We start from the raw sequence: 24,144 nt of genomic DNA on the forward strand, positions 1-24,144 counted from the left end.
TAGACTATGGCAAATAAAAATGAAACTTCAAAAAAGTGTAAAGACGAAGAACCGAAGCTTTCACCAATTCTCTGAACCGAGTTGGATACGATACCAGATAGGTTTCTACAATTCTTGGTCTTATGCTGATCTTACAATAGTTCGATATTACGATTGCCATTATTCTTGAACTGTAAATATTATAATCATATATAAATTTCATATCTTAAGTATTTATTGTATAATAACAAATGCAAATGTTATCTCTAGAAATATTCCACGTCTAAATTTCGTAAACCAATTCTTTGAAGTATTCTGTTTAACTGTGGTTAATACGACATATAAGTCAGTTAATAATTACTCATAATGTGCATTGTTTTACTTTTGTTTCCAATTTGAAAAAATTTGCATTATTCTAAAACAAAGTATTTCTATTCGGATCATGCTGCTCGTGCATGAGAATTATAATGGCGCGTGTATTAGTTTTTCCTTTTATCGGCCAATTAAGAGTGTTCATTTCGCAATGTGGTTTTTCTGATTAGTAGGATTCCTCGAAATGCTATTTTTAATCTGGCAGTTTTTCGGGGCATATTTGTAGCGAAAAATATTTTATTTAGCCGTTTTGCAAATTAAACAAATGTATTTATGATTCTCGAAGTAATGCTGATTGGTAAATAAGTATTCCATAAAATGGTCAACAGTTTTTCTATTTACACAATCGTTTCGAATGAGACCGATAACATATTCTTTGTTTGTTCACAATAAAGATGTGAAAATATTAATACTATCTTGATAATAAGAATAGACATTTATATATAGCAATGTACACATTAAAGTTTTACAGGCTCTGAGAATAAAAAAGATGTAGACATATCAGAGGTGTGATGTATTTATGTCTTATTGATCGACAAAATTATTACGTATATAATTTAATTTTCACAAATTTTTCATTAAGCTTAAATTATATTTAAAATATAAATGTTTTCACCATATTTTTTGGTTTTGGATGGATCAGACACAAGGGTTCAAAGAACCGAAAGCTGCGAAATATGTGAACTATTGCATAATTCTCCGAATAGTAGACTACGTTGGGAATTGATAAGCCCCGAATTGGGTACTTATATATTATACAAATTCCAACAAGGAAAACATTTTTAATACACAAGAATCAATTTGCAGTATTAATGATGTTAAGATGTAATTATTACTACAAAATATATGGAAATGCTGCAATATTTAGACTTTCGATTATATTGATCAGCTGCACAATTTGAGTATAACAGGTCAATTGAAAAGACCCCGGCCTGACACATAGATCGCGCTACTAGAATTAAGTCCATATGTTTTTTAGTTAGCTCTAACCCTCAAAATATGCGTATATAAATTTGACATCGTCGGATCATTAGTTTTTTTAATTATAACATTATGATTGAAGCAACTTTTGTTTTTGTGAAAAGAAATGGTTAAAAAGGAATTTCGCGTGTTGTTAAAATATTGCTTTTTGAAGAGAAAAAGACACTTGAAGCAAAAACTTTGCTTGATGCTGAGTTTCCAAATACTGCCCCAGGAAAATCAACCATTAAGGATTGGTATGCTAAGTTTATACATGGTGAAATGAGCACCGAAGACGGTGAACGCAGTGGACGCCCAAAAGAGTTTGTTACCAAAGAAAACTAAACAATGAACAACTAAACATGTACATCATATCATTCACGAATATTTGGGTATGAGAAAGCTCTGTGTAAAGTGGGTATCGGGAGAGCTCACTTTTGACCAAAAACAACGACGAGTTGGTGATTTGGAGCAGTGTTTGAAGATGATCAAACGTAATGAATCCGAGTTTTTGCATCGATTTGTGATAATGGATGAAACATGGCTCCATCATATTACTCCGAAGTCGCGCATGGAATAATTTTCATTGTTTACCTTGAAAAAGAAAGGACCATCAACAGCGACTATTACATAGAGTTATTGAACGTTTGAAGGACGAAATCGCCGTAAAGCGGCCGATTTGAAGAAAAAGAAAGTGCTGCTTCACCAAGACAATGCATCGTGTTACAAGTTACTGAAAACGATGACAAAAATCCATGAATTGGGCTTCGAATTGCTTCCTCATGCACCGTATTCTCCAGATCTGGCCCCCAGATCTCAAAATAATGCTCGCTGGGAAGAAATTTTCGTCGAATGAAGAGATGATTGCCGAAACTGAGACCTATTTTGAAGCAAAGGACAAATTGTACTACAAAAATGGTATCGAAAAGTTGGAGGGTCGCTATAATCGGTGTATCACCCTTGAAGGGAATTATATTGAATAAAAACAACCAATTTTGCCAAAAAATATGTTTCTTTATGGTAGGCTGGAGAATTTTCACATCGTCTTTACAACATGTCTCAAATTCTTATTCTTGAAATAAACATAATTTAGAAAAAAAGTATACTATATTTCATCTCCATACAAATAAAACATGAATTTATGTATATGGATTTTAGTCATCTCAAGTTCTTGGATTCTTTAGTGTGCTCTAAACTGCAGGGTCCAGGGCATTAAGCCTAGCAACTGATGAATGACAAACTTAAAGTCCACCCAAAAGACAGACTGTAACTGGGATTATTTTCATTGTCGGATAGGCTCTTTAGGCTCTTACTTATGGACAATCACTATTAGAAACAACCACAAATATAAATATGCTTAATAGTAAGACTGTCATGTTGTCTTTTTCACTACAACTACAACAAGCTGGAAGTAGTTAGGTGACAAAAACAGTACATTACATTTTCACATCACAGAGCTTTCACACATTTCTACACACTACACATTTCACATTAAGAGCAAATCATATTTTAAATTTCATAAAATATAACGATATATTTTAAATTTATAGTACAAAAGAAAAATAACTCTGTTCTTTAGTTTACATTGCTCTATTTATGTACAAAATCATATTTTGTAATTAGTCATAATGATATTTAAAAAGCTGTAAAATACTAAACATAAATATTCAATTAACTGGAATTCATATCTAGACTATCGTAAATATAATCAAAAACATTAAGTAAAATATGTGTCTTCAGGGGTATTTCGCAACTATTACATCATTCACGATTAGAGTTCAAGGTTAAGCCACCCAAGTCATTAATCGATGGTTCGTGCTCCATGTGAAGCTGGATGCGAAGTCCGATGATCTATACAAATGTGTCGTGTTTACGATTATTTTTTATACATTGATCTTAAGCCGTTAACACACATAGTATATATGTTATTAATTTACAATGATAAACATAAATAAACACAAATTATCAGGCAGCAGGTCATGGCGATAGAGAATGAATTTTCACAAGACATCTTGATTGACGTAAATCTCGTTAGGCTTCAACGGCGCGATATCTCGTTTTTATTTTGGGACTTCACGTTAGACATTAGATTAACGGACAATGAAATCAGAATAAAATTGATATATTTTTTAATTTACAATTTTAACTATTTTAATTATAAATAAAACCTATTTAATTTAAATTTAAGTGTAGTAAAATAATAACAAATATATGTTAATTGTAAAAGATAGAATTCGTTTCTCAATTCGAAACTGAAAATTATGTATCCGTTTTAAGGATCACAAACGTATTGCTTATTTTTCGCCAATGACGTAAGCAGATCTATTTCGAAGTGATTTCATAAATATTCAATAATCATAATATTTTTATTTACTAAGGGAAAATTTTTATTTTCTTAAGTATTAGCTTAAATACGTCTACTAAATGTACTGTTAAGCAACAATTTAACAATATTTTAATTTGCATGAAAATATTTTGTAAGAATGTTTCGATGTTTAACTATCAATTTATGCCTTTTTTGCTGAATTTCAGTCAAAGTTTTTGGTTTCAGAAACTACATAATGAGAAACTAAAAATATTAATGTAAATTAATGTAAATGTACCAATATTACATATAATTGGTTATCAATGGTCGGTAAATAATTTCGTTAGCATTACATTTTTAGTACTTTCTGTTGTGTCTCTAACATCTGGACTACTATACGTATCATTATGAAGGATGTCTTTGATGAATGAATGGTTTTGCATCATTAACTATTTTTTTCATTTTCAATAAGTGCAGCTTGGGAGTTATTGATAAGTAAATAGTATTAATTCTGAATCTAAATAATTGAAGAGAGTTCTAACTTTAACAAATATAACACTATGAACAATTAGAGATAGAAGTATTACTAACTACAAAGTATAGACGAATTACTACACTTGGCCGCAACAATGTAGAAAAATTGATAGTATAATAAATGTTCCATGGGTATTTTGGATCGGTTACAGAGATTAGATTTAACTTAATGATGATAAAAAACTTAATTTGAAATTGTTCTCAATTTACTGCCGAAACTTTATTTCAGGTTCATTTCTTCTAAGGTTTTGAATCTTGAATCTGTTGTCATCATTATTGTCAATTTTTAAAATTTAGATCCTTGTAATTGTTAGTAAGAGTTGTATATCACATTTAGAAACAGTGTCTAAGGTCTTCATAAAAGGAATCACCATAAAATATACAGTTTTTATTGAGATACACATAACAACAATTATAAATGATATGAATATTGTTATTTAATATACTACAATAGTGTCCGTCTAGTGACTAATCTTTGATAACCTTCGGGCATGCTTGTAATACGAAACTATGTTCAACATATTCAAAATTATTTTAAATTTTTTTTTGATAAAGCGCCAAATATAAATTCCACTATATATAATAATTTATAATCAATTTTATTAATCATTCACAATCAGCAAGTAGATTAAAAATAGTTTTATCGTAAGAAATACTAAAATAAATATCTGTCGTTACCACTTTAACTTATGTAATGGAATCGTTACAAGATAAAATCGTCAGTTTGCCAAACTTATTTGCAATCTGTCACTAGCATTTACGTTACTATGAAGCATATTCTAATTTTGCTACGGTTATGAAAGCTCTAAACAATGATTATTGTTCGATAATAAAAGAATAACAAGCCATACTTAAAACGTAATGGCGATGAATGAAAAAGTTATTTTGTTTGTTGGTAACGGCAAATAAAAGGAATAATTCAAAGTAAACGACGATAAAAAATGACACGCCGGCTAATAGAAAACAAACATATTGATTATCGTTATCAAACTAAATATTGGGTTTATTTTGAAAAATAATGTTCATCCATTGTTTGAACGTGGCGGACTTTGACCATCTCCTTCAGTATTATTTTAATTTGGACATAAAAACAAATTTGTTATATTATTGTGATGCTCAATGTTTTTTTAATTATATGGTACTTATTAGCACGAACGGAATTACGAATCATGATGATATGAAGCATTACATTTATATTTTAACTGCTGTACATTTCATTCTGAGATAAAAGTCTGCATTAAAATCATTTGTTTACGATAAAAATATTTCTTAATAGCTTTTTAATATAATATCTCCTAATGATTTCAATTTCTTAGCATTGCGCGTTGATGATTGCTACATATAAATATATATATATATATATATATATATATATATATATATATATATATATATATATATATATATATATATATATGTATATATATATATATGTATATATATATATATGTATATATATATATATGTATATATATATATATGTATATATATATATGTCGAAATAGTAATATTAACATAATTATCAAGCTATAGGGTAGAAATAATTAGTATAGATGGCAAAACCATGAAAGCAAGTACTAGCAACAGATGAAAACCACTATGAGATAATGTTGCACTATTTTCTCAAAATAGATTCTATAGATATATTTATTGTACTTAATTACATTTATGAACAGAGTAAGATTTTTTAAGATTAACCCGCATGACGCTATTATGTATCGATCAAAAATAAATCTAATTTCTCAGGAGCCAGTTATAAAACGAATATCTTGTGTAAAGAAGTTCTTTAGTAAACTTTCTAAAATAATTACTTATAAATTCGTAAATTCTTTCTATTCTATTAAAATTACTGCTGTTATAAACAATTATAACACTGTCATCATCAATCATTAAATTATTCCAGTCAACACTGTTCATTCGTTAATATCAATATTCTTGGCTTAGGTCTTTTTTCTCCATTATATTAGGTGCTTACATATATTGCCGATCTTTTTTTTTTTTGAAGAAGTATATTTCGTAATGGTGTCATTCCGTTTTAATAGATATTCAGATTCATTGTTGATGTGCATAATTTTACCTGACTAATTCATTACTTTTTGCGTTTGAACTTATCGTAGTAGATCTTTTTCACCGTCGGTCACAATACGCTATGAAATCGTATTCTTGAAATGAACTGATATTTTCAGTCAACTAGGCCATTATTTGCCATCAACATCAAATTTACCACTTTAATACTATAATTCAGAAAACACAGTTCCTAGAAATAATTAATGGGATTTGGCCTGCGGCTTCGTTTTATTTTTTATTTTTATTTATTATTGAAATAGGCGAAAATCAGTATGTAAACTGGTCATTAATTAATGAAACACGAAATTAAAACGGTATTTAAAATTCATATATTATAGTGATATCTTTCAAGAATAAACATCACATCATATAATATACAAAACATTTGAAAATTATGTAAATATATCTTAGAATGATAGTATAAACAAGAATTATTATGATTTTTGGAGCTTTCTGCAATATTCTCAAAACAGTTTTTTCAATTAAGAGAATAGCCAGAAGTTTGATGGAGATAATTTATATGAGTTGAAACTTCTCATCTGAGATGAGAAAGCTGATAAATTATTGTTATAAAAAATCAACATCCCATATCTATAATTATCCATAATTCTAGTTCTAGCAACTCGTAATTCTCATTTTATTCATTATAATACTACTACTTCTAAATCTTGTTACTTTCTTTTATCACAATAAGATATTTTGATGAGTGTAATGATTGCCCATGTTGTCCCATATGTGGTTAGAATTGCCATTTTATCTCAAATTCACCAACGATTTGATCAATCACTTTTTATAAATGTTTATTTCTCATCTATTTTACATTATGCTTAAAAATATATTTTTTGATTTTGAGCAATATAATCCATCAATGCCATAAAGAAGTAAATTGAGGAATACATATTGAAGTCTGGATATATACGCACTCGTCTGGATTGTGAATTAATCCTAATACAAATGAAATGTAGTAATCAATCAGTTTATAATTAAAATTATACTAAGCATATCTAAGAAAGATGTTATCAAAAAAAAGTAGACAGTTTGTAAAAAGGAATATTCATATTTTCTAGATTTAGAAGTTTATTAGTTTAACTGTAAAAAAATACTTATTTTAATAAAAACAATTATGTATTAGATATTAATTGCACAATATCATTTCTAAAATGAACTAAATATTATTATATCGAAATCGTTGATATGGTTCTATGTCATATTTTTGAAAATAGGTTATTTGTCGTCTTGCTTAATCTTCACCACGTTTCTTGTTTACCGGCATTGACGTATCGATGGATTAAATCCAAAATTTTTCGTCAGCACTTACAATATTTTTATAACTCAACATAAATATTTTTTGTTCTTAATAATGGTACCACGAATTAATACCAATATGTGAAACGATGTAAAAATACGTAACACTAATATAATTATATTATTTTCATAACAACAAATCATAAGACTTCTGTTTAGATAGGAATATATTACCTTAAAAATACAGATAGATTTTATATTAACAATTTATGACAATAACATGTCGAAATCTAGTGGTCTTTACTGTTATAAAATATTAACGAATTGTTCTTGTACTTGTACTTGTTTATGTTTTCGACCATTCCTAGTCAATGTATTGTGAAACCTTATTTAAATTAGTAATAGTAATAAAACTGGTTATATCCTTTGGATAGCATACCCTCTAACTGATTAAAGAACTTTTCGTTGATTACTCCGATTAGGAGAATTTCTGAAGGGTATAAGGACGGAATCGAGAATATTTTTAACTCAGAAATGTGGGTAATTAAATTATATTGGTATATTTGCGATATACAATGAAATAGTCAAATGAAAGCTACCCTAACTGCTATTTAAATTAAAATAATATATAAAACATCGCTCAGTAAGTCTTCGGTATAACTAAGAAAAACATTACTTACTTACTTACTTAAAAACAATACTTAAGTAGGTATGTCAGGTATTAGAAATACACAGAAATAATTCTATTTTATCTAAATACGTGAAAATGTTCAAAGTGCTAAAGGCTATAACATTCAATATAATAAGTAATTTACTTGTTTAAAAGCTTCATGGTCCTAGTTCTTGATGAAGCACTACAACTGGAGGCACCGTACAATGTCAGCACACAAATTGTGAATTTTTGTGGGAACTGTCGAATTTATCTTCCTAAAATCAATTTAGAGATAAAGACAGTTTCTTTAATGAAATTGTTAATGTCAATAGCCGTACAGATATCATTGTTGATTTAGTTGAGTAATATGTCATAATTTCATGTAAATGGTTAAGTAAATTCGATTAGCCGTAAGATTATCGAGGTAATTTAGGGTCAATTGGAGCGCATTTTCGAGGAATTACAATATCTAAACAAGTGAATCACATTAACTTAAATGGGCACCGATTGTACCAAGTTAACGAACTACAGATAAGAAATAGTATTGTTCCGAATTGAAAGACAGGTAGTCTTCATTGCGGAATATTATATATAGTCTATCCAAAGTTTTTTTATATATACGTCATCGAAATTTGTGACGTCAAAAAGTCCCAATGTTGCCGCATCAATTCTGAGTTTTTGTTCAGTTTGGCTTTGACATAAAAAATAATTCAAATCTAAATAAAATAATTGAACAAAAATGTTATCAAATATAATTTATCTTAACACAACATACTAAGAATATTAGATATGCGATCCTTATTGTCACAGCAAGAATTAAACTTCAGTGTGATAATAAAAACATAACTTCAGCATTAAATACATCTGTTTTTTACAGTGTATTTTATGTTATATTGTATATTTCATCTAATTACTGAACTAAATTGGATAATTACGGTATAAAATTGCAAATTATTTATAAAAGTAATCAAATTTTTAAATATTATCTACCAGGCCGATATATTACAGCAACTATATTTTATTAGTTGTAATGCAGTTATTAAAACATTTTACTTAAATAGCTAAAAATTTCATGACTCTTGAACTGATTCTTTTAGAGATTTTTTAAAATATATCAGTTAAATATTTTGTTGGATACAACTTTTTTATCGAACTAAGCCAGTAGGGCTCCTACACGTTTTCTAAACGTGAAACCATTTTTCAACCTTAATATTAGTTTTTTTACGCTTACGGCATATATATCTTGTTAATAGGTCCTTTTAGATGTCTTGGTAAGGCAGTTGATACAGCAAGGGGATGGTACACTTGCTACTTAATATTTTTGATTGTTGATAGTTATAGAAAAAATATAAAAATGAATATAAAAAAATTATATAAAATCCAACTAGGAACAACCCAATCAGACTCGTAATCAGTTTTTGTAAGATTGGATGTACTTTGGTGATAGGTTTAATGCTATGACGTGGGACTAGCTGGTAAAAAGGGTAAAATATATTTTTTTAAGGTCTGTCGTTTTTCTACGAACTTATAATATTTGACAACAAAATTTACTACATTTGATGATTGTGAAATTATCTCATTACCTCAACGTTCGTAATCATCATGTTGATTGGTAGATAGTCATAACCATAATCTCTCTAGAAACGTTCATTTTTATTAGTTTGAAAAAACACCAAAAATATATTAAACCGAATGATGCAGAATCATTATTTCGATGAGTGTTCATTATCAAACTTGATTAAAAAAACACAAAAGTATGCCTGAATTCATTTCCTGATAAGTGGGATTAAATTTAAAAAATCGGTGGATGTTTTTATTTTAAAATCATACACGTTTTGCGAAAATATTTTATCACTAAGACCAGCCAGACATAAACATCGTACATGCGTCATTCTACAATCGGAAATATTCCTTTGTCAACTAACAAAATTATATTCTATCAACATCGAATTCAACTGTTTTTAAATTATCTAGTGGATTTTTTAAATTGAGAGTATATCTTGGGTTTAGAAAATATTCTAACTAAACTGAAAATAAAAGTCAATATAACACATGTTTTCGGTAAAAAATTGTTATTTTTCCCTTGTGTTTGATTCATCACATATCATTTTCAAATGATAGATTCATCTACACACACATGTGCTTGCTTCCAAAATATGTGTATTCGAGGAGAAGTTGGCGTCCAGACATGGGGGAGCAATCTTTTGTATTTATTGATAATAATACAGAAGTTGTAATAGTTCGTGATAAAATATATGATTTTGTAGAAAAATAATTTCGAAAAGGCAACACAAATAAAAATAGCACCACAAAAGTCAAACACGAATTAAAGTGCAAAATGTTGTAAGATTAATCTATATTTTCGAACCTATATTTTATGTGATTATTATTTATTAATCTGTACAGTGGTTTATTTACAAATTAAAACACATTATTTTATGTTAGTGATCATTGATATAATAGTAAACACAATTACACAAATTTTTATTTTTCCCTTGGCTTTTGGCATTTTTCTTTTTAGATTTTCTCAAGGCTCTTGTTGACTGGGTTGTCTGCTGTTTCCTATAAATAATTTGAATAGAGGGTTTCTTAAAATCAATTATGGTAGATAGACTCCAACTTATTTGATCCAATGGTTTAAGTATTTTAAATATTTTTATTTGTGTACTTTTTATAGTTTTGCATTCTATTTCCAATAATAAAGGAATCCCGTGCTGGTAATACGAATAATTACCTTGTTCTGTCCACTGATGTGACAACTGGTTTTGATTGTTTAAACTGCATTGTGTATAAAAGCATCAGTGAATACTTGGACTCCGTCAATAAAATTCTCAATTCTCGCTGTTAGGATGTTTCTCCATTTAAGGAAGTTAACACTTCAATTGAAAAGCCTGACACATAGATGACGCTACTTGAATTAAATCCATGTTTTTAGTTAGCCTTAACCCACGAAACATACGTGTATAAATTTAACAGCTGTCGGAACATTAGTTTCTTAATTATAGCATTTTGAGTGAAGCAACTTTAGTTAGTGTGAAAAAAAAATGGATAAAAAGGAATTTCGTGTGTTGATAAAATATTGCTTTCTGAAAGGAAAAAATACAGTTGAAGCAAAAATTTGGCTTGATGCCGAGATTCCGAACACTGCCCTAGGAAAATCAACCATCAAGGATGAATATGCTAAGCTTAGACATGGTGAAATGAACACCGACGACGGTAAACGCAGTGGACGCCCAAAAAAGGTTGTTGCCGATTAAAATATTTTAAAAATCCACAAAATGATTTTGAATGACCGTAAATTGAAATTGAATGAAATAGCAGACACTCTAGAGATATCAACTGAACATGTCCATCATATCATTCACGAATATTTGGGTATGAGAAAGCTCTGTGCAAAGTGGGTGCCGCGCGAGCTCACTTTTGACCAAAAACAACGACGAGTTGATGGTTCGGAAAAGTATTTCAAGATGATCAAGCGTAATAAACCAGAGTTTTTGCGTCGATATGTGACAATGGATGAAGCATGGCTCCTGCGTTTGGCTCCCGTCCGAAGTCCAATCGACAGCCATCAGCGTGGACTGCACACGATGAACCCGCTCCAAAGCGTGGGAAAACGCAACAGTCGACTGGCAAAGTTATGGCGTCTGTATTTTGACATGCGCATGGGATGATTTTCATTGACTACCTTGAAAAAGGAAGGACCATCAACAGCGACTATTACGTAGCGTTAGTTAGTGTTTACAACACGACGAGTTTTGTTTCGAATTTTCTGAATATACTAGGATGTTTAATATTACTTTATTCGACAAAACCAATTTTGGAGGTTAGAAAGCAACCAGATATAAATTCTCTGATTTTAGCTTTTTTCTTGCGAGCCGAAGGTTTATTTTGATGGAGATTTTCGTCTATAAGTGTTTTTCTTACTTTTGGTATATTTTTAAATAAGTGTGAAGGCAAATTACGGACAATTTATTTACAACAGCTTATTTTGTAATCCAAAAAAAAATACTAACACATTTTAGACCAATATGACGAAATGAAATGTTAGAACAGATTCTCACAACTCCTTAGCTTGATGTCTTGATTTAGGACCCAGGATCGAATTTAATCATTTTTAAGGTAGCACTTGAATATATTTTCACTTTATCTTTAGCTGCCATCACCCACACAATTTACTATGTGTTTACCTTTTGAAATTAAATTTAATCATAAAAATGTTCTGATGAAAATTAAATATGAAATACTCACGTAGTTTAATACATTTGTTTTATAGTATCGTTTCTGCAAATTTAAATAACCTGGCGTCTGTTACAGGATATGTTAAATAGTGATACATTATGTATTCTTTATAATAAATGAACGAAACCCACAATTTAGTCACTTTACATCAAATCCTTAAATTACATAGTTTTATAATATTTTCATATGCTTGCCTGTTATCTGAAGTATTTATAAATTGTTTCAAATTATACCAATATACAAAATGGATTGGAAAGCCAAAAATAGCTGTGATTACTATCGTTCAAGATAACAAAGATACTCTCAACCTTTCTTTCTAGTAAATAATTAATTTTAGCCCATTGAAAATGTGAAAATTTCAATGTCAAGAATAGTAATTATAAAAATTTAGAAGAGATAACATTGTGTAGACTTGCAGTTTTAAATAACTTATTGTTATGTTATAATTGAACTAATTTTATATCCAAATGCTTCAACAGGAAAGGAAAATATTAAAATATTTCCTTTACATTAACCTCGAATACCAATGTTGCTTTTGGTTTATTCATTATTATTTAAATATTGGAACTAATTATCAGAATATAGTGTAAAACACCAGTGTTAATGACGACCAGACAGTTTACGGACAGAATACTTATGTTGTTTCGTGGTCATTCACTATAATTATTAATTGCTGATTCATGTCTGTACTTTTTAATTCAATAGTCAATGATATACAGGTGCACTGGAAAGTAATTACCGATTTTTCTAGTCGTTTTCTCACACCGGTCGCTAGGCGTAAGTGTGCAATGTTATGATTTGACAAATATGTCATTTTATTCTACTGATATCTAGCTCCAAAGCTGTACATCTTATATTATGGAAAGTAACACGGTTACAAATTTATACCTATTTAAAATTGTAAAGTTTCATGTCTAAAAACATGTATTTGCGGTACACATTACTTTTCTTATTTAATCAAAACAAAAAAGTCGCTAACAGTCATTGTTTTATGGTATAAACTTTAATTAAAAACATCTGGGACGTGGTTTTGAAAATTCAAAACTAGTTATTTCGATGTGCAAGACAAAAAACCTTCTGGTAGACCAAAAAAGTTTGAAGACTCAAAACTTCAAGAGGCAGAAGAGTTGAATGTGAACCAGGAAACGATTGCCACCTATTACGAGCAATGGGGATAATCGAAAAGATGGCGGGTGATGAAAAATGGATCGACTCCAAGACCAAACCGTTTTGGTTGATGTTGAGACTTCGAGAAACAATTAATAGTAATTGCTACAAACAACAAATGATCAATTTAAACCATACATTGATTGAAAAACAATTAAGAATGAGCCCAACGACACTGTAAAGTGATTTTACAGCACGATAACGCGCCGTCTCATAAAATAAAACCTGTCAAGGAAGCGTTGAAAGCACTTAGATGGAACATATTATCGCCGTACTCTCCAGATCTTGGCTCGTCCGATTATCAACATTTCGCAGTGGGGCACGCGCTTGCAGAGCAGTGTTTCGCGAATTTCAATGAGAAACATAAATTGTCTGGCAAGATGTATATAATCAAATGGCCAATACTAACACATTTTTCTATTTTTTTTTTGAGTTGGTTCGTAAGTTCGTGTAAGTTATGTATTTTTTTTTAGAAAAAAACCGATAATGACTTTCCGGTACATCTGATATATTTATTTGTGGAAAGTTTCTATGCATTCAAGCCAATATCTAAGACCTCATAAATTACATGGCCTGCAATGATCCAAATTTAAAGTGAACATATATTTGATGTCGTATAATCGTTCTTTTAAATATAATAAATTGGTTTAATTAATTATGAACTGAGCTTTATTAGGTTCCGGTATGAATCATCTTTTCACTGCCTAAGATTCAGTCACTTGATTATTTTCCATATTTCACCTTGATAAATGTTTTTGTCTCTCCATTAATGGTCGGTTATCAAATCAAGGTGATCTGAACATCACTGATATAAATTAAGAGCATATAGTCTAGCCAATGTTATTTTGTACCTACGTCATCAAGAAGCTTCGTTTTCATTTTATTCTAGTTAAGACACAATGCTGTCTTATAAGTATGAACGCATCTGCCGAACTAGCCTGTCAAAGTCGTCCGGTTGTCAAACGTATGTAAAATTCTTCAAAACAGTAGTGATAAGAGGTTATAAACCGGCACAGGTTATTCTAACGCTTTGCTTGTTTTGATAAATTTAAAATCGCTGCTTATTGTTACTCTGATTGAAAATTCCGAAGCCAGATAGAAAAGATTGCGTCTCTAATCAGTTATTTTGAACAGGAACGAGATAATGGAGGCCCCCTCTTGCCAGTAAAATTCGTTAGAGAGGTAATCATTTTTAATGTTAAATATTAATATGCTGTGCGTTTTATTGAAAATATTTTTAGCGTGTTGCAGCTGCACTGAATATCAGTATAAACACGATCACAGAAATATTTCAAAAAATTAAAAATATAATATGTAATGTATACAAACCGTGAGTAGTTTTTCAATACTTATAATTTAATACAATTATTTCAAAGGAATCTGTTAGCCTGAAGTCTATCGATGAGGTCTCATGGAACTTCCGCACATTGCTTTTAAAAGAATTTTTAAAGGCATATAATAAAGTGAAGGAGGACATATTATTTCACTTTATATATTTACATAAGACATGGATATTTCAGAATGGGACCAATATACTCAATGGTCACTTATGGCAAGATGATTATAAGGAATAGCGTTATAACAACAAAAGTTGATGGAAAAAGGTAAACGTTAGAATAACAATTGAGTACGTTCTATTAGGCATTACATTTATTAATAATTCATTGCAGATATATTGAACTTTATGCTGGAAACAGGAATGGTTAATAATATAGATTAAATGGTCTTTGGTTTTGATGAATTGTGAACAAATCTGAGATAGATTGGAAATTACCAGCTTAGTTTCACTTGGATTAAACTTTCTGAATATGTTATGATTCAATGCTGCCAATTTCTAAGGCAGGATGATGAGAGTGGAAACAAGTAAAGGTGAGTATGTAATTAATATATGATAACTGTAGGAAGTGTTTTTGTAGAGTGTAAAAGATTTATGTGCACAGATATGTATAGTTGTTCAGAATATACATGAGCATTTGGTTAAAAATGTGTTAGAAGCGAATGAATTGTAACTGTTATGGCATTGGCAGGTATGGCAAATGCATTAAGGAGAATGCAGTGATTAAATCCTGTTTTACCAAGAAAGATATATACTGGTATTAACAGAACAAATAAAGGAGGAATAAAGTAATATTAAAATGTCTTTTCAAGGAATCACTGTACCGAGGGACACAAGAAATAAGCATAAAAGCTAAATGTGCTCTCTAATGAAATTAAGATATATTACTTGGATATTTAATATATTAATAATATACTGATAATTGTTAATTAGGCGGATTAGAGCTCCAGGTGATATAACTGCAAATACACCTAGAACTTTATTCATAGGCGATATGGAAAAGGGCTCTATGTGAATATAATCAAACACAACCTTAACCTACAAACTATTGTAACTGTATACTTAATTGTAGTTCTAAGTCCTTCGATAATATATGCATTAGATTTACTATAATGTTAATATAAATTATATTTGGTAACAGTATATTTGTTTAATTATTTTATTTAGATTAGAATTTTGTTGTATGTCAAAGCCAAACTGAACTAAAACTCAGAGTTGATACGGTAACATTGCGACGTTTTGACATCACAAATTTAGATGACGTATGTACAAAATAACTTAAGATAGACTGTGTAGGAAAACGAAGGATATTGTTATTGGGCTTCGAATATGTTACACTTGAAACAGCTGGAAAGTCCGAAAATTTTACCAAAACCGGAGTAAACAGAACAAGCAAAGCATAAGATATGAGATATGAGATTTGACCAAAGTCATAGTAGGTCTTGGAAACCAAGTTAATTATGATTTAATGATGCCATTTTTCTCGATTTCAAGTTTATTATTTGATAGCTCTCTTGCAATGCATGATGTGATAAAACGAAGTCATATAACAAAATACATCCAACAAAACCATCCAAAAAAAAGTACATTTATATATTCAATAGATCGTATTTATTTCAATAAGAAATAATACGAATCAATTAATATATCATGGTGGATTTTGGTGAAGCACATGCTATACTAAGCCGACAGCCTTCATTATAAATATTTAAAATATATTATTTCATGATTTACAATGTTCAGTTTACATTACATTACAAATTCTTTATGGATTTATTACTTTATAAACAAAGATGCCGTAAAATTTTCTGTATCTCCGTAAATTCAATCAACCCAGGAATGTAAGGTTTAAATTTAAATAGAGTTAAATAAACATTTAAAGGATAATCAAACAAAATTACAGGATCGAAAAATTATGAATAAATAATATTTAAATTTTATATTCGATTCTTACTGGAAAATATATAAAAAAACACTAGAGACAACAATAAACGTCGGTTATGTTTTATAAATATTAGATAAATAAATTGTATATTTTATTTCATCTCTGATTTTGTTTCATAACCTTGATGGGTGAATACACTCGACTCAGTTTTTTTATTATTTTTTAAATATTTGTTTTATAAAATAACTTTATATCAGTTATTAACTATTATATTTAAACCATACATTCGTAATTATCATCTGTAATGAACGTGATCGCTCGTTCTAAAAATTATACTGATTGATGTTGGCGCACGAACCGCGCAAAAGTCATAGTCCAGATTGAAAACGTAAATTCTAAATATTTAAGATATTTTATTTAAAGCATTATGCCATCTGGTTTCATAGAAATATAATTCTACTTTGATTTGTTATTTTATAAAGTGAGATGTTTGAGAAACATCTTGAATAGCGCGTGTTTAATAAACTTTCTGCACTGGATTTACATAAAACTCCAGCCAATTTCTACTGGGGAACATAAACATTTTAACATAACTTAGTTTCCTTATATAAAAATATATCGAACGAAATCCACGTAATAAGATATACACAAAATACTAAGCAGGTTGTATCAAAGTTGAGAGCAGCAGTGCAGATCAGACTCAAAATCAAAGGACTGTATTGGTTAGTCTGGAGATACTCTCAACTCAATCTAAGATCAATGAGATTCATTTACCAGTGAATTATAAAGCAATTAGACTTACATGATGGAAATGTGGTGTTGCAATAAAACTTTAAATTTAAAATAAAAAAATAAAATTTAAAACGTATATATCTATAATTCATATTAGATGAATGCTCTATTGATTTTACCTTATATTTCTGAAGGAAAATAATCGTTAAAACAATTCCGAACATAAGTTTAAGATTGCATTAAACAAATGTATAGGAATTGATTATATTGAACAGATGTTGCTACAAAATACATATATACATGATCCTATACCAAAATCATGCAGCTGTCAGCTGCGTGGCGTGAAGTCCTCATTTTAGAAGAAGATTTTGGTTAATTATTAGTATGATGTTTGTTTTGGCCTTTCAACGGAGAGACGAATTATTGTAAAGTTTGTAACCTCTTAAAATAAACATATAATAGTGTATATTAATTATCTCGTTAGGAATCAAAAGAGAAGGAATCAAAGGATATGATGCGATGCAAATCAATCTAATGTTTTAGTTTCTGTTCATAAATACAAATCCATCATGTGCCCATCATGTACCTTGTGTTAAAAATATTAGCCGGAAATGCTAAACGATCGGGACAATATATCGGCTCATCTGTGTGAGAGCGCCTATTTAAATGATGATCAAGCAGGATTATAGGTTACCTGAGATTAAATCAATATGAATGAATATGTAAAAGCTGTTATAAAAAATATAATTAACTTGCAGAAGAAAGCTTTTCGTACTTTTTAAGTAATATATCGCCCATTTTTCCTATAACTTGATAAGAGAAAAAAGACGCTATCAAGATATAAAAATGCTATATTTTCCAAAAATACTAAAAGTAAAACACTGGAAAGACAGATATTACCATAGATTACTTAGCGTAATTTGCTCAAAAAAACCTACAAGAATTTGAAATTGGTCATATGCAAATTAAAACATGATGACCATGATTGGCAGGTGGGCAGCGATTATAAAATGCTGTACATATTGTTTGGATAACAAGCTGGGTTTACCAAACAGAATTGCCGCTGAGGAAGATAATAAACGCCCTCAAATAAACAATAAAATTCTTTTACCATCTCTGCATATAAAGTTCGAATTGGTGAAGCAATTTGCAAAATCATTTCCCAAAGATGGAGGTTGTTTCAAATAAGTTTCCAGATCTCTCAGAAGCATATATGAAGAATTGAATTTTCGTAGGATTAGACGGCTTATGATCAACCACAATTCTTCAAGCCTGATCTTCAAAATAAAAGAGTGGATTGTTTTTAAAGAGGTTATTGAGACCACATTTTTAGGTAACCATAAAAATCCTAAAAGCGTTTCAAGCTTTATGTTACCCAATGAGTCAAAAAGTACATTTTTTTTCATTGCCTTGACTACTTTCCGGAAAATTTTGAATATGTAAGAGAAGAACAAAGTGAACGATTTCATCAGGACATTAAAGAGAAGAAGATTCTAAGGAAAATGGCGTCTCAGTGATATCACTCTACTAAAGATTACATCACAAAATCTAAAGCGCTTTTAGATTTTTTTTGCAGACCTTTGATTTAAATCGTCGATTGCCACTAATATTTCAAAAATCAAATAGTCAAAAATTCCGATCAAGTCAACTGATGCACAGAACATTGAATTTTCATTTCACACATAAACTCTTAAATGTTAAAAGGACCACAGAAGAGATGTCTATTTTCCTATATGGGCTTAATAATTTATTTTGGGTACTTGAATCAGGTATGCGAATCCTCGATCTTTCATTAATAAATGATAAAAGTTTGTCAATTGTTTCAGTATTTATCATTTCCATCATTATTGACATATTGAATGATTTTACTGTCTTTGTTTAAGCAGATACGTTTAAACTAATTTATCCAATTTAAATAAAAAAGATGTGCTATGAGATTCACACAATTAATTTGCTAAGATTTTTATGAAATAAAGGTTAAACTGTCACAAGATAAGTTTTGGATTAATATCAAAATCTATTATCAGTTTATCAGTTACTATCGTTTTTATCTCGGCTTATTCTGGAAGCTATAGAAATTAGAAACTTAATAATCATTTATAAGGTTAGCGACCGACCGGCCTAAATTGTAATGATGGAGAACGAAACACGAAATGTTAAATATTCCACAGCGCAAAATTAAAAAAGTTTAGAAAGCTTTGTTAATTAAAAATATTTTGTGTTTTATCAAGATTACTTCTTCATGAACTTAGATGTTCTGTAATGTTAAAGAAAATTGAAACAAAAATGTGTTTTTCATAAATATTCATAAAAATAATACTTTTTCATTATTTTAGACATTTTTGGAAAAATATACAGACAATATGGAATATGATATTTTTGAATGAAATGAATTTTTAACAGTATTACAAACAGTACTAAATTTATTTCATGCTAGGTAACGCTGCTTCTATGTAAATAATGCGATGCGTATGTATTGCTCAGGATAATACATGTTAAGTTGTGTAGGTTATATTTTAGTGTATTATACGGTTTGTTCTGCGACGGTTAAAAGGACCGGTCGTCGCGTTTCGATAATATCTCGATTGCTCAACTCAAAAAGCTTGTCTATAAGCAGCTCGTCGAACTAACTAATATCATCAACTCCATTCTGAGGCTGCAACACTTCTCAAAAACCTAGAAACATGTATTCATCGCAGCTATTTCCGAAAAGGGAGCCAAGTCATTACCTTCGACTACAGACCTACCAGTCTATTAAGTTCCATCTTCAAGCTTGGTGAAAGGGTAATTCTTTATGCTCTCAACAATTTTGCGAAGGCAAACAATATCATTCCAGATGAGCAATTCGGGTTCCGCGCCAAACATTCAGCTAGTATATCAGGTCAATTGGCACCTAACCAAAGCCTTTGACAATATTTGGCACGAAGGCTTAGTGCCGAAATGCATTCCATTAGGTCTACCCGATGACATAACCGCACTTATCAAATCATTTCTGCTAGAATGATCGGTCCAGGTGAAGATCAAAGACACTCTTTCCAGCCGGAAAACCATCGCCGCATTAGTTTCACAAGGCTCTCTCTTGGAATTCGCTTTATTTAATCTGTTCTTTTCAGATATCCCTAGCACACCACAAGTTGCAGCAGCTTTATACGCGGACGACACTACTTATTTTACTTCTTCAAGAGTAGCACCGCATATTTAAGGAAGACTCTTAAAAAAATTGATCAGACAATCTACTGGTTACATTTGTGGAGGTTGTCAACCGACAGAAAACCCAGGACATCTTCTTCCACAGTAAGCGTTTTGCACCTAGCATTTCGCGTCTTAAAATCGAGAACGTCCAAACTCCATTAGTTAGAAGAAGCCAACTCTCTCGTTCTTCTTTTCGGCCGGATGTTAGGTGGAATTCCCAGATTCAAGGGTCGCTCCAGAAAGGTCAAGGTAGAATATTCCGCTCCGGCAATCAATCGGCCCAGCAGGCTTCCTCTTTAAATAAAATCCCTCCAGTACAAGAAACTTGTTCGATCAGTTCTCAAATACGTCTCATCTAGTCAGGTGGAACGTCTTTTTTTCAAGTTTATCAAAATAAAAATTACCAGGAGAATAAACAATGCCTGCAAGCAATCGAATCCCTCGAATAATAAATATATAATGATAGGATAATAGATATATATATATATATATATATATATATATATATATATATATATATATATATATATATATATATATATATTAATGAGCTGGTCGATATTTTAGGTCATTAACTCATCCGGCTCTTTGTGGCCTTATTCTATCACAGCCAATATTACGTCGTCATGCTTTTACTTCCAATAGTCTCGACATTTCCCGTCGTTATTTCCCGCGATTAACTCAGGTACCGCGAGCTGCATAGTGTGACAACAACGCTATATCCTTGCCTGGCCCTCGTGCCTCTGTACGGTGTTATTGGTCACGGGCACACCCTTTACCAACAATCAGAAGTATCCGTTAGAGCCATGGAATCAGCTGATATGGTAGGATTTAGTGGGCAGTCTAGAGATGGCCTCCACATAAATAGTTCAAATCGCTTATTCCTGTGGGCCTCCGCGACTAGGTATCGGTAACAGGATTTTCCTTTCCACTTTCAGGTCAAAAAAAAAAACAACCAGTGGGTGAAATGTAGAATCTCACACACTTTGAAAGAGGATAAATTGTTGGTGCTCGATTAGCACGAGTGTTGGTGCAGCACTATAACATTCCGTTGGAAATTATTCAGACCCTCTAAAAACCTATTTCCTATTATTTTGCCGATCTGTACAATAAATCTAAATTAAATATAATTATCTAAATATTATTTATTATTACCAACGGTGTAGAAAAGTTCAAATCAGGGGATTTAGTTCCAATACGTTATTTAAGCATTATGGTTCGGTGTGTTACAGGATTGGTATTTGATGGCTATTGGTATCTGAATAAAATTATCAATGTCGCTCCGAATGTTTCATCTAATCACTATAACTATAACTATTAGTATTTATATATTACTTTAATTACCTTTATTGAGTCAATAAGGCAAAACTATCACAACTTTGTATTATTTTTCACTTTTCGATTTTTAATTATTACACCACCAATACACAATACAATAACCATATATATAGCAACAACACATATACTATAATTTCAAGAATTAAGATCTGCATAAACAGTGGTACTTAACAAACTATTTGGTAAACATCTTGCATATTTATAGTAGTTGTAAAATTCCGTTTTGTAAGATTGCCAAGAATACTCTAAAGAACTATAGTTTTAGAACTTAATAGTGCATTTGCCAATACTGTTTTCACATGTTGTATAATGTTATTATAATGATAGAAACAATTGAAATAAACTATACCTTGTCCAACACTGGTTATTCTATTGACCTCTTTAAATTTGTTTACGATCTAAAAATGCCAAAGAGAAAAATTTGGATATTTTTAACTTGCAGTGTATATTTTTCAATGCCCACTAACTTTTGAATATATTATATTTTCCCATGATTTACTATATCCATGTAAATACTACAGAACTAAAAACTACAGCGATTTATTTAGAAACAATTTTGTTTTCATAAATACGTTGAAGAATAATCATTAAAGAATAATGTTAAAATATGATTCAACAATTTTTATAGTCATATTTATATGTTTAATTATCTACAATATAAAATCGAAATAATGAAAATTAAAATTTTATAAATAGATATTAATAAAATGTTAGAAAATAAATAAGAGGTTATCAAATGATATGTTTTATTAAAATAATATTAGTTATTAGCAGTATTAGTACACCACGCGTTGAAGTTGAAATTTCAGTCTAGCTTCTAATTTCATAAGGTTCACAAAAAGTAATTTCGGTATTTTCTCATAGATGGCTTGAAAGTCACATATCTACAGTAATGCTTATTCAATTAAGACCCCATAGGTCCAAATTGGCTTTATAATTGTATTATAGATCAACCTCTTTGATTTTAGATCAAGTTGAGAGTATCTTCCGACTAACCAGTATAGTTGTTTTATTTTGGGTCTAATGTGTTTTGCTATTTGTCTAACGTGATGCTTCCAATTTAATCTACCGTCAAGATGGATTCCAAGGTATTTTGCTGATTCTGCTTGAGGAATCGGGCATCCATTGAGTGATATAATTAAGTTTTTATTATTTCTCCTTAATGCAAAATTAACGTGGACAGATTTGGAGCTATTAAGTTGAATAGATGGAATAATTGGATCAGTTTTTCGTAGATAAATCTCAAACGTTCCACAGTGAGGGAATTATAGTTTTACCAGAAATGTGACCGGTCATCGAAAACGTCACATAGACCATTGACTAAGTGTTGAAATGCATACGAATAAATTCACTTTAAAAGACATTATTCAAATTTGAAATTACTCTTTCTGAAACCAAGTAGAATAATTTACTGTTATTCGATTATGATTTATATAATCGAAATAAATTGCTTAAGACCAAATTATTATATATTGAAGGATTGAGATGTTTTCTTGATGGAAGATAGGAGAAATATTTCAAAGTTTAACATGATATGCTTAAATGATAATTATTCATTTTAGAAGCATTAATGGTAAAGTTATTAATTTCCTTATAATTGAAAAATACTTGAAAAATTCATTGAACGCTTTCTCGATCACAAACTGGTGACGAAGAATATATATGGTTGATATTGATAGATAACATCTGTTATATACATTCTAAGACCTTTGCCTTGAATAGAGAGTTATTGTGATACAAGCGTCTTACTAGCGTAATGTGTATTGAATGAAATTAAAACATTTTGAATGAGGTCATATACTTATATCTATGACTTGCTTTATCTTGCCGTAAAAAATAATTATACTAATAATTTGAGACTGTTTTAAATCATATTCCAAATAGTATGAAATATGAAAAACAAATATTACGTTTTGAAGAAAATTATTTTTTGTTTATTTGTATTTTTGTTATGTAATATATGCCATATGGTTAAATACATAATATTTTACTATTAACAATGAGTGCGTATTAGTAATGTATGTCGGATTATAAATCTCACAAGCATTAACTTCATAGATTAATAAATTCGTTGTATAAACAAGTAAATATGTTTAAGCAGATTATAATGCGTATTCTTAGAAATAAATAATATATTTTAA

The 24,144-nt window shown here is 29.9% G+C and overlaps 1 protein-coding gene and 2 long non-coding RNA genes across 4 annotated transcripts in view; 2 read left to right on the top strand and 1 right to left on the bottom strand.

Moving 5' to 3' along the window:
• Positions 1-24,144, bottom strand: part of LOC143191193 (uncharacterized) — an 87,151-nt gene that overhangs the window by 24,838 nt on the left and 38,169 nt on the right. Inside the window, exon 1 of one of the 2 annotated variants that reach the window (XM_076396237.1) lies at positions 22,010-22,056. The exons of the other annotated variant lie outside the window; for it this stretch is intronic. The gene's annotated coding sequence lies outside the window, so the exon portion shown is untranslated. Of the gene's footprint in view, positions 1-22,009; positions 22,057-24,144 lie in introns of those variants that run through there. 2 annotated transcript variants of the gene reach the window in all.
• On the top strand, positions 6,140-9,801 carry LOC143191705 (uncharacterized). The gene is made up of 2 exons (XR_013004608.1): positions 6,140-7,998; positions 8,239-9,801. It is a non-coding gene; the product is annotated as an uncharacterized LOC143191705 (long non-coding RNA).
• On the top strand, positions 14,620-15,032 carry LOC143191764 (uncharacterized). The gene is made up of 3 exons (XR_013004620.1): positions 14,620-14,702; positions 14,762-14,834; positions 14,897-15,032. It is a non-coding gene; the product is annotated as an uncharacterized LOC143191764 (long non-coding RNA).

Source organism: Rhynchophorus ferrugineus, unplaced genomic scaffold (assembly GCF_030347505.1).
Source record: "Rhynchophorus ferrugineus isolate W39M unplaced genomic scaffold, kcgeb_rfMv2 rfM1, whole genome shotgun sequence".
Taxonomy (NCBI): domain Eukaryota; kingdom Metazoa; phylum Arthropoda; class Insecta; order Coleoptera; family Curculionidae; genus Rhynchophorus; species Rhynchophorus ferrugineus.